Consider the following 10,951-nt stretch of genomic DNA (forward strand, 5'->3'; position numbering starts at 1 on the left):
TTAAGGTCATGGAGTGGCCTAGTCAGTCTCCGGACCTTAATCCAATCGAAAACCTATGGAGGGAGCTCAAGCTCAGAGTTGCACAGAGACAGCCTCGAAACCTTAGGGATTTAGAGATGATCTGCAAAGAGGAGTGGACCAACATTCCTCCTAAAATGTGCGCAAACTTGGTCATCAATTACAAGAAACGTTTGACCTCTGTGCTTGCAAACAAGGGTTTTTCCACCAAGTATTAAGTCTTTTTTTGTTAGAGGGTTCAAATACTTATTTCACTCAATGAAATGCAAATCAGTTGCTATCTTTTATTTAAAGTTATTTTTTCGATTTTCCTTTTGATGTGCTATCTGCCACTGTTACAATAAACCTACCATTGAAATGATACTGTTCTGAGACTTTTCATTTCTTTGTCATTGGACAAACTTACAAAATCAGTGAGGGGTCAAATAATTATTTCCCCCACTGTAGTATATGGGGCCATTGGGTAGACAGCGGGAACAGTTCTGGGTGTAGCAGCAAGATGACACTGTTGAGGAAGCAGGAGGGGGAAGATGATGGAAAAGTAAGGAACCTAAGATTCCTGTGTGCCAAACTCAGCAAAGATGAGACGTCATCATGGTGATACCGACTGAATGGAGAAGATGAAGAGAGAAAACGTCTACATCAGAGGAGACATCACTGGATGTAAGAGGTGACATTAGATGTAGAAATTACCTCCCATCTGACTGGGGTTGCCATATTTTTTTTTTTATTTCATTTGCTATGGGGTATGCACTTTATGATATGAACAATTATTCCCTTTGAGGTACTTAATATAAGAGTTGTAAAGGAATTCAGAAACATGCCTGCTTTCTTCTAGAAACAGCGCCTCTCCTTTCTGCAGGTTGTGTATGGTATTGCAGCGCTACTCCATTGAAGTGAATGGTACTGAGCTGCAATACCAAACACAACCTGTGGACAGGAGAGGCACTGTTTTTGGCAGAAAGTAACCATGTTTTTCTATCTATCCAATCATCCGATCCTGCCCCTGGCTAGACCCAAACTGCTGATTTCTCCTCACCAGGTACTGCAGTGTATTCGTACATGGCGGTCATTCAGATAAATGGCCATCCATGCAATCGATGGATGGGTTGAGTTGTCAGGGTGGCTCATGGGGGTCTCAAGCAAGAGACTCTCTATGGCATCCATAAATTGTTTAACCCTTCATACATCTAAAGGCTACTTTCACACTGGCGTTTCTGGGTCCGCCTGTGAGATCCGTTTCAAGGCTCTCACAAGTGGCCCCAAAATGGATCAGTTTAGCCCCAATGCATTCTGAATGGATAAGGATCCGTTCAGAATGCATCAGTTTGCCTCCGTTCAGCCTCCATTCCGCTCTGGAGGCTGCTTGCAGCGTTTTGGTGTCCGCCTGGCGATGCGGAGCAAAAACGGATCCGTTTGACTTAGACTTAAACTTAGATTTTTTTTTTTAAAGAGTAATGCAAACGTTTCCGTTCTGAACGGATACCAACGTTTGCATTATAGGTACGGATCCGTCTGTGCAGATACCAGACGGATCCGCACCTAAACGCAGGTGTGAAAGTAGCCTAATGTAATATCATTCCTGCCCTGACAACTGCTTCCTGCCTTTAAAGTAACTTTTGCAAATCTTGTACCTACTACAATGCAGAAAGACACAAATTGCCTGCATTATGTCCCTCCCTCGCTCTTCCCCAGCCCTATACATGCTTGCATCTCCCCATAGCCCTGGCAGGCAGGCAGCTCTTCTTCATTATGATGTGGGCTGCTGTTGACATTTTTTTACATTGCTGCCTTTTGTCGGCCCCGGCTGGCTAAGCAATTCTATCTTAAGGGCTGTTTTTTATTAAATTTGCAAGGTACAAAACTGTGACTGACAAATATTCTCTATACTTATCCGAATGCATAAATAATAGATCTCTATCTGCTGCAGTAAAGATTAGACAAGAGGTCAAGTTTGAAATGCAAGTCATTTTCATACAGCTTGCTCCTCGATCTTCAGAAACATTTAAATATATTCCAACGAGCGCATATTTTAAAAAACATATTTTTTTTTCTATCGCTTTTTGATAGGTATGCGGAACGTTAACATTATTTGCAAGGCAAGAAAAGAACAGGATGTGTCTTATTAAACTTTGCAGCTGAATTCGTGATGTATTTTGGTGACATCATTTATTTTCCTGTTGATTTTGCGGTTTTCATTTATTTATTTTTATTTATGTATTTTGCTCATATGTTTCCTTTTTTTATTTGTTTCATTTTTTTAAACTTATTTACTTATTTTTTGTTTCTTATTTTTATTAATTATTTTATGTATTTTATTAAGTTCATTATTTATTGTTTTACTTTACATTTTTTAATTTTCTATTTCATTTTGTTACTTTGATTATTTACTTTATTATTGTTTTATGTATTTTACTATAGTTTTATTTATATTATTTTATTGTTTTATTTTTTTTGTTATACTTTGTTATACATCTTCCACTCTCCTACCCAATTCTCAGCTCATACTCCCCACAATCCCCCACCCCCACATTTTTTTTTTTTTGTGAGGCTATTATGTATGATAAATAAAACAATAGAGAGAAAACAGTCAGATTTCTCATCAACGTCTTGTGGAAAAAGCTGCGGATAAATGAGCCTGAGAATCAAAGGAAGATTACATGGCTGACCATGTATCATCCACTATGTATTGAACAAAGATGAAACCGCCATAAAAGTGGTATTGTGCACTGACGACGGCTCTGCGGCTCTGTGCATGACTAATCTGCCTTTTTGCATTTATTTTATTCAATCTCCTTTGACTTTCTGCTGGTGACATTTTTGCTACACTCAGTAAATTTGAATGAATAGGCAATTTTAAAGAATTTCTTTATGGGCTTTTCGGAGGAGTCGTGAGTGCGCCTTGGATCTTTGTTCTGACTTAACAGTTTAAACGTTCTCCATTGTGTGAGGTGTCATCAGCGCAAGAGCAAAGGACGGGCGCAGCTCACCTGATATTTTACCAAACAATGTTTCTGAACTGTTTGCATTTGCAAAACTGCGGGAAAAGACAAAAGGCTCATCCTGAGCTTGTCTGGTAGAGACAAACTTGTCTACAGCAGCAAAATATTCCCTTGTGTATGTTATATGATTTGTATATAGCGCCACCGACGTGTTCTGTGGTGTTGTGCGGCAATTGGCTTCAGTGGTGGCGTTTATGGATGACCTGGACAGGGTGGGACTGCTCCACCAGAGCATGAGAAGATCTTCTGGTAGACCAAGGCTCTGAGATAGTGATAAGGTCACCTACAGCAAACGACACGGGCCACTTTCACTGTCATATGTATTTAAATTCATTGCTTGCAACATATATCTTTAAATCAATATTCCATTGAAGTCCATAGAAAGTGAATAGACGAAAAGGTGTGTTGCTATTGCCATATATTTATCAGTTCAGATAGTCCATCTCTGAAAGCGAGTCCACTAAAGGTAGAAAGTCAGCGTGCCAAGGCGTTCGACAGCGACGTTTCGGCGGACACGCCCCCTTTCTCAAGCAATGAATTGAAATACATATGAAACTGAAAGTGGCCCTTCTCGTTTGTTGTTGAGGTGTATTGTGGACTGGGAGAGTCCTGGGACATTGTGAGCAGTGCGGTGCTATATCCTCTCGAGATATTTTGATTGTTAGATAAGGCCACCTACAACAGGGTCTAGAGGCTCCATACTTCACCTGATAGGGGGTGTAGCTGGCTAGCTAAGACCTGTCCTAGGTTGCTAATACAGCTTATATATTTATACAGCTAAACCTGCCAATAACCTTAATACAGTTCCTATGTTTGTGTGTTAAAGACAAAAGCAGAGTTATTTACTGTGACATCATGTTTGGATGTCATATAACTGTTATATATTTTGTGTTCACAGAAGCAGAAAAGATAATATGCCTTTAAGAATCATTATATAAGGTAAGCTCAATGACACAGCAGAAACAACAGAAAGCATAGAGTTAAACTGTTGTTGCTGGGCAGGAGTCTTGACCATTCACAGCCAGCCTCACATACAGCAAGAGTTTTGACAAATCACAGCCAGCCTCACACACAGCCTGTGTGGGAAATTACCCTAGCAGGAGCTGCTAGAATCATTACACCAGAGGAGAGAAGCTGAACAGACATTCACTCCACTAATAGCTGTGTTTTATGGAAGCAGAGAGGCCAAAATGGGTATTTAAAACAGTTATATAAGGTTCCTACTGTTAATATAGTGATTAGAACTGTATACTGAACTAGTTATATATGTGTTTACTTACAGTTCCACCAATTGCAAATTACTAATTAAATTGCAAACTAAAAAGTTCACAATCCAAATTCAAATTACATTTTGTAATCAAAATTGCATACAACAATACCAGATCATCTGCAAATAGTTACTGCTAACTGCATATTGCAAATTGCGACCAAATTCAGCAAGTGAATTATTAGTTAGAAGCCCAATGGCTTAGGTAGGTTTAGCGTAGGACCCACCTGACCTGAGACCACCTTGGCGCTTGGTAGGCGAGCACAGATGTGTTTTGATCAAAATGTATTGACTAAGTGTCTCAGATTTTATCACATCAGAGTGAGGACTTTGTCTATATATAAAATGCTTGCATCTATTTTATTAAGTGCATTATTACCTTATTTCTGTGTTGTTGTTTTTTCATGAACTATTAGTTAGACCTCAGATATACCTCTCAGAGAGATCATAAAGTGCTTAAATAACTTAAAGTGAGAGTACAAATACTCAAGAGAGAAATATATCCACCATTTTATGTTGAATAACAAGATTGAACAGTTGAACCACCATCTTATGCATACCGCCATTTTATGATGTCTTTTCAACACGTGTTTTGTACATGGACTATCTGCTGCGGAGGCGGCAGTGTTATATATGAAGAAAAGTTGAAGTTAATAAAGAAGTTATTTCAAGCATTTGGTGTGCTCTTTAAACCTACGGTTTCCATAGAACGGCGCTAGAGGAATTACAGAGTAATAGAAAGTCTGGTTAGACTAAAAAGTCAGAGATATCAGAATTCTTCTAATGTCTAATGCCACAGCGCAAAAGGCACTTCATAGTGCTCCACCTGCCACAGGGGGCACTGTTGAGATTATGCATTGTTTTTGTGTAGAGAGTACATAGATGGATAGGAGGCCCCTGGAACCATATTCTGAGCCTCTTCCTTCTTACTTGACCCTTGTATCTCTGGGGTTGCACATTTCATGTTGAAGGGTGGACATTGGGCTCTTCACTCATTTTGACCTGGTTATGGTTGCTACTTTATGATAACCTGTGGTACTCTCTAGAATGGGTGATGTATATGGAAATTTTCAGGCTGGGCACTAGATATGGGGTATTCTGGGAGGTTCTGTATTGGCCACTCTCTGCTACTGTATATGAAGGTGGTTGGCACTCTGACTGGGCACTGTATATAGGGGGGGTGCTCTCTGACTGGGCACTATATATGGGGAGTGCTCTCTGACTGGGCACTGTATATGGGGAGTGCTCTCTGACTGGGCACTGTATATGGGGAGTGCTCTCTGACTGGGCACTGTATATGGGGAGTGCTCTCTGACTGGGCACTGTATATGGGGAGTGCTCTCTGAATGTGCACTGTATATGAGGAGAGCTCTCTGACGGCACTGTATATGGGGGGTGCTCTCTGGGCACTCTATATAGGGGTGTTCTCTGATAGGGAACTTTATATGGGGAGTGCACTCTGATTGGGCACTGTATATGGGGAGTGCTCTCTGAGTGGGCACTGTATATGGGGAGTACTTTCTGGGCACTGGATATGGGGGGTGCTCTCTTACTGGGCACTGGATATAGGGTGCTTCTGGGCACTCTATATGGGGATGCTCTCTGACTGGGCACTGTATATAAGGCGTGCTCTCTGACGGTACTGTATATGGGGGGTGCTCTTTGGGCACTGTATATGGGGGTGCTGAGGCTGACTAGACACTGTATATGGGGGGTGTTCTCTGACAGGGAACTTTATATGGGAAGTGCTCTCTGACTTGGCACTGTATACAGGGAGTGCTCTCTGACTGTATATAAGGAGTTCTCTCTGACTGTTATTGTATATGGGGGGGTGCTCTCTGACAGGCCACTATGTTGGAAAAGTGTACTAGGACAACTTTGGAGAGCCCCTCACCATTTGTCCATGTGGTGGATAGTTTGTTTCTTCTGTGACTGATGCTGTTTATGGGGCACTCTGACTGGGCACTGTATATGAGGTTGCTTTCTGACTAGAAAAGATATATATTAGCACTTTCTAAATAGACAGTGAACTTGTTAGTCTTCTCTGTCTAGGCACTGTGTGTACATGGAGTACTCTCTGACTAGGCAGGTGCTCTTTAACTAGGTACATGGAGGTGCTCCCTAAATTGGCACTGTGTATGGGGCGCTCTCTAAATAGACACTGAATATGGGGGTTAATCTTGTCTCACTACACACAGTATATAAGGGTATTCCAGGCACTTTATATAGGGGTGCTGTCTGACTAGTCACTGTGAATGGGGGCACTGTACATGAGGCTTCTCTCTATAATGGCACTGTGTATGAGGGGCACCCTCTGACCGCACTGAATATGAGGGTGCTCTCCAAATAGGAATAGAACATGTGGGCACTTTCTTACTAGGTATTGTGTATGGGACACTCTGTAAATAAGTGTTGTATATGTGAGCACACTCTGACTAGGTACTGTGTATGGGCGCACTCTAAATAGGTGCTGTATATGTGGGCACTCTCTGACTAGGTACTGTGTATGGGCGCACTCTAAATAGGTGCTGTATATGTGGGCACTCTCTGACTAGGTACTGTGTATGGGCGCACTCTAAATAGGTGCTGTATATGTGAGCACACTCTGACTAGGTATTGTGTATGGGCGCACTCTAAATAGGTGCTGTATATGAGGGCACACTCTGACTAGGTACTGTGTATGGGCGCACTCTAAATAGGTGCTGTATATGAGGGCACACTCTGACTAGGTACTGTGTATGGGCGCACTCTAAATAGGTGCTGTATATGAGGGCACACTCTGAGTAGGTATTGTGTATGGGCGCACTCTAAATAGGTGCTGTATATGTGGGCACTCTCTGACTAGGTATTGTGTATGGGGCACTCTCTAAATAGGTGATGTATATGTGGGCACTCTCTGACTAGGTACTGTGTATGGGCGCACTCTAAATAGGTGCTGTATATGTGGGCACTCTCTGACTAGGTATTGTGTATGGGGCACTCTCTAAATAGGTGCTGTATATGAGGGCACTCTCTGACTAGGTATTGTGTATGGGGCACTCTCTAAATAGGTGATGTATATGTGGGCACTCTCTGACTAGGTATTGTGTATGGGGCACTCTCTAAATAGGTGCTGTATATGTGGGCACTCTCTGACTAGGTACTGTGTATGGGCGCACTCTAAATAGGTGCTGTATATGAGGGCACTCTCTAAATAGGTGCTGTATATGTGGGCACTCTCTGACTAGGTATTGTGTATGGGGCGCTCTCTAAATAGGTGCTGTATATGTGGGCACTCTCTGACTAGGTATTGTGTATGGGGCGCTCTCTAAATAGGTGCTGTATATGTGGGCACTCTCTGACTAGGTACTGCATATGGGGCGTTCTCTAAAAAGATGCTGTATATGTGGGCACTCTGACTAGGTACTGTGTATGGGATGCTTTCTAAATAGGTACTCTATATTGGTATGCTCTCCAACTAGGCATTATATATAGGAGTGCACTTTGAATATCTGTATATGTCAGCACAGTTGGACTAGGCACAACATTAATTTCCTGGTACCCAGTGCAGATTATTTAACAGGCCTGCCACCTGCCATGTACATTACTGTTGTGGTCTTAGGTGTCAGAGAAGCCTTTGGGCCCAGGTTCAACTTCTACAGTACCTCTACACCCCTATAGCTGCTCTGTGTATTGGACACTTTTTGACTGTGCAGTGTATATGGGGTTGTTCTGTGAAGGGGCACTATGTATAGGGGTGGTCTGTGGAGCACCGGGCACTCTAACTGGGTCAGTCCCTGGTTGGCACCATGTATGAAGTGTCAAAGGGAGGTGTATACTGTCCCTATACCTTTCTTAATCTAGCATAGCATGGAGACCCACCATCTGTTATATCTGTCTAGGCTGCTGATATACCTGGCCTGTCTCCGCCTGCACAGATGATGGCTAACAAGTATGAAACTGTTGTATGCAGTAAATCTGCATCTTCTCTGGGTAGTATTTGGGACCAAGAAGCTACAACAGCTTTTATAGAAATTGTGGAGAATTTGTTTAGTCACAAAGTCGCTAACACCACATAATGCATAGCCCATGCTTTCTCCTATTTCCCTCCACTTTTTACGTAGCTTCTCTTGTTCCTCATGATCTATGCCCACCTGGATGTGCAAAGTTATAAGGAAGGCGTAAGTTTTATGTCCAAGGATATCCAACTAGGACCCATTCTCTCTCTACCCTTTGCAAAGAAGAGGGAAGAACGTGGAAGACCAAGATCTTTGGGTTCCCTTTCCAAGGAAGGGGTGGAATGATAACTCCTGACTTTTTCTTCTACTAGTATTTGGGTACAAAAAAGGCACAGAAACCATTTTTAGAAACGATGGCACTTTCGTTTATCACTGAGGCCTCATAGAGAAGCAAAGCCCCTTCTTTCTCCTCCCCCTTCTCTTCTACTTTCTATGCAGCTTCTCTTGATCCTCCTGATCTATGGCAGCCTGGATGTGGAAGGCTGGAAGAATCAGGGAAGTTGTACGTTTCATGTCCAAGGATGTCGAGCTAGGCCCCATACTCTCTCCACCATTTGGAAAGAAGACGTGAGGGACAGAAAGACTGAGGTTTCTAGCCTCCCTGTCCCACAAGGGGTTGGTATGATGGCTCTTGACCTTTTCTTTCACTAGTATTTGGGTCCAGAAAGTTACAACAGCCATTTTTAGAAACTATGGGGCACCTTTATTCTAATAAAATAATAAAGCCCCATTGCTGGCGGTGGATCCGCCAAAGTTATGAAGAGGCGCCTCTCCATAACTTCGGTGCATCCAGCGCCAGTTCTAAAAGTAAGACAGCTTCTTACCTAAAACAGGCGTAGAAAAATGAGATGAGTCTGCAATGCATGTCCCCTTCCACGCCCACAATTTTAGACCTGGCGTGAGCGGGGAAAAGTCGCAGATAGCGGTGCAACTAACTGTTACGCTGCTGTCTGTGCCTAAAATACACTGTATTTTAGCATAGTAAATGAACCCCTATGTATCTTTTGTTTACTCGCTGAGTCACCGAGGCCTCATAGAAAAGCAAAGCCCCTGCTTTCTCCTCCCCCTTCTCTTCTACTTTCTATGCAGCTTCTCTTGATCCTCCTGAACTATGGCAGCCTGGATGTGGAAAGCTGGAAGAATCAGTGAAGTTGTACGTTTTATGTCCAAGGATGTCCAGCTAGGCCCCATCCTCTCTCCACCATTTGGAAAGAAGAGGGGAGGGACAGAAAGACTGAGTTTTCTAGCCTCCCTGTCCCACGAGGGGTTGGTATGATGACTCTTGACCTTTTCTTCCTCTAGTACTTGGGTACAGAAAGTTACAACAGCCATTTTTAGAAAAATGGGGCACATTTATTAAGACTGGCGTTTTAGATGCCGGTCTTAATAAAGCCCCATAGCTGGCGGAGGATCCGCCAAAGTTATGAAGAGGCACCTCTAGAGAAGCATTTGTTTAGTCACCAGGTCATCAAGGCTTCATAGAGAAGCATGGACACTGCTTTCCCCTCCCCATTCTCTTCTACTTTCTATGCAGCTTGTGTTGATCCTCCTGATCTGCGGTAGAATTGATGTACAAAGCTTGACGAATAAGCTTTAATAAGCTTTAAGCTTTTATATCCGAGAATGTCCGGTTAGGCCCCATCCTTACTCCACCATATATAAAGAAGAGGGGAGGAATGAGAAGAATTCTTGAGCCTCCCTATCCCAGGAGGGGTCAGTATGAGGACTCCTAAACTTGGAAAGCAAGAAATTGTAAGTTTCATGTCGATGGATGTCCAGTGAGGCCCCATAATCACCCCACTGTTTGGAAAGAAGAGGGGAGGGATGAGAAGACCAAGATTCTTGGGCCTCCCTATCCCAGGAAGGGTTGGTATGATGACTCCTGACCTCTTCTTGTACCAGTACTTTGGGGGGGGGAAACTACAGGAGACATTTTTAGAAACTGTGCTTTCATTTAGTCACTGAGTCACCAAAGTCTCTTAGAGAAGAATAGCCACTGCTTTCTTCTCCCCCTTTTCCTAGTTTTCGTGCAGCTTCTCTTGATCTGTAGCAGCCTGGATGTGGAAAACTAAAAGAATCGGTGAAGGCATATATTTTATGTCCAAGGTTGTCCAGTTAGGCCCCATTCTCTCTCTAACGTTTGGAAAGAGGAGGGGAGAAATGGGAAGGCTGAGATTTTTGGATCTCCCTATCCCAGGAGGGGTCGGTATGATGGACTTCAACAGAGGTTCTTATTGTAAAATCCACATTTCTGCCACCTGATGTTCCTGGCACACTGTGCAGCGGGTACAGCTAAGCCGTCTTTCGATGTAGCATCACTTGAAATCAAATTCCTTGTCAGTGTTGTTGCTGGTTCACCCCGGGCTGAGGTAGAAGTAACCTTTTATTATGGCCCGTAATCCTTTCTGTGGATGGAGGGGCGTTCCAGACGCCTCCGGATGTAAGGAGAATGAATTACTATTCTAAATTATAACAATACAATTAATCTGGGGATTAAAAACAAAGTCCAGGCAGGAGCAGAGAGTCTGAGAAAAGAGTCAAAGGGGGTAATTATGGCCTCGGAGTCTACTTAAGGTGGAAATACGAGTGTGCTACAACCTGGAGCAGACGTACGGCCCACCTCTGGAGTATAATACAGAATGTAACTCAGGATCAGTACAGGATAA

The sequence above is a fragment of the Bufo bufo genome, chromosome 10 (assembly GCF_905171765.1).
Source record: "Bufo bufo chromosome 10, aBufBuf1.1, whole genome shotgun sequence".
NCBI classification, from domain to species: domain Eukaryota; kingdom Metazoa; phylum Chordata; class Amphibia; order Anura; family Bufonidae; genus Bufo; species Bufo bufo.